The sequence below is a fragment of the Uranotaenia lowii genome, chromosome 2, assembly GCF_029784155.1.
Source record: "Uranotaenia lowii strain MFRU-FL chromosome 2, ASM2978415v1, whole genome shotgun sequence".
Taxonomy (NCBI): Eukaryota; Metazoa; Arthropoda; class Insecta; order Diptera; family Culicidae; genus Uranotaenia; species Uranotaenia lowii.
The window spans coordinates 346,988,100-346,990,313 of record NC_073692.1 but is presented as its reverse complement, the minus strand read 5'-3'; positions in this window follow the sequence as shown (position 1 = coordinate 346,990,313).

The following is a 2,214-nucleotide window of genomic DNA, read 5'->3' as shown; positions in this document are numbered from 1 at the left end:
CCCAGTCCATTGCCAATATTTGGACATGCTTTTGAACTTTTTTCTTAAACTCCCTTAATGAGTATAAGTGCTTATTAATAAATGGTCGGGATTCAACCAGACCGAACTAAACGTTATAAAATTGATTTCGAGATAATTGAGTTCAAAGTTTACAGTCTTACCAACTAGTATTATTTCATAAAATTTCTTATTTTGTCATTCTACCAACCAATTTTGATTCTTATCAAGGCACTGAGACTAAACTGGTTGATTAATGATATTACATTTAGTAGAAAATCCGATTTTAAAAACGATATGTTTGTCCTCTGGTCGAACCAAAATGTTGAAAAAACCGCCATGCATTCCCTAAACAATTTGTTCTAAACTTAGAAGCTTAAGAGTAGGCGCTTTATACGCATCACCCTACGAGTATGACTGATGCTCAAAAAATTGCATTTTCCGTTGAGCCAGAGTGAACCGAGCCATCCAATATTTTCACATTCGGAATGAGAAATATTTAAGGTTTTAACTTACTAGTTCTGTTCTAAACGATAGTATGCAAATAAAGGAAACTTCACCTATCAGTTAAGTTGAAAATTCTACTTTTCATTAAGATTGTTTAAAAATAAGACTCAAGGGACTCGGTTCCGTCTGGTTGAACGAAATTATATTCAGATGCTGACAGTCCGCAACCAAGAAGTTTTAGCCATGAAATCTAAGTTCTTAATATGAAAACATTATATTATATTATATTATATTATATTCGGCCGAATATTCGGTCGAATATTCTATTGAGTTTCAATAGAAATAATTCTATTTATACTGCTACTTCTAATAGAAATTTTCTATTTCTGCCATACTAATGTCTCTCATGTTTTTAAGTCAATTTTTCCCAACCAGATGTATCAGATCTTTTTTAAGTAGAGGTCTCTTTGATCTTCAAAATATCATCATTAACTGATAGGAGATCAGATAACTCGTCGCTCCTAGGTCGTTTATCATAAAAGAGATTGAATTCCAGTGAAATCTGGGACAAAACATGTCTAAACATGTGTTAAGCTATTAGAAATTGCTTTTTTAAATCGAATTAGATAAATGTCTATTTCTAATTTTGGCTAGATGTCATCAAAAAAGTTGCCAAAAAGAGCCAAGATTTTTAACCTTAAGCATACAATATTTTTTACGACACGTATCCACACGGCCGGGCCTGAACGATTTTTTTGAAAAACTTGTAAAAAAAGGGAAAATCTGAACATAAACTAGGCATTATTCTCATACATACAAGAGGAAAAAGAAATAAAATAACTTGGAATTTATAGTTTTCAAAGATTTACAACAGCAGTGTTCAAATCGTCCTTAACGAATAAATTTATTCTCAAAATCGTTTTGTAACAGAAAATTCAAAAAATTTCATAGAGATATTTGATTTTTTTTATTTTTGAATAAACCCGGGTAAAATCTGGAATTAAAAAAAAACATGTGACCCTCCCGGTCAGATTTAACTTTTCTTTAATTCCTAATTTGGGCTATTGGCAAGCCTGGATATATAAAGAAAATTTAGAATATATGGTAATCAAAGTATAAAGCTATCTACAGTGAAAAATACACGGATACATCTAAAATGTTTTATTGAAATCATTTCAGGATTTTTAAGGTTCAAGGGATCTATACTATTGGATAATTCATAAAGAATCCATCATCAGTTGAAAAATTTGAGATGTGTGTATTTGTATAAATTTAAAAAAATAAATATTCGGCCTGTTCGGCCTATTCGGCCAAATACCTAGCTCAACTATTCGGTGAGCCGAATATTCGGCTTAACGGTTTTTTAGTGGTATTCGGCGCCGAATATTCGGCCGACCGAATCAATATAGATCTCTAATTTCATGGTTGTGCTGCTTAACAATTCTCCTTTTTCGTGGTTATATTCGTCAAAAAGATGAAATGTTTGGTCGGAAACTATGAATTGTATTGTGCATGCACGGTATTTAAGACTATAAACAATATTGTGAAAATATTCAATTTATGGTCTACGAAAATGGTGTTTTCCCGGTGCAATCCTATTCCGGATGTCTCCCCAAATTATAATGAAATTTTAATATCGAGTAAAAGTAGCATTATCAATCGCAAATTCTCCTTTTTTTTAGAAATAAACGTAATTAAGTTTAATTTAATAACTTTATCATTTATTTTAATAAAATTATTTCGAACCAAATTTGAAATCGAAACAATAAG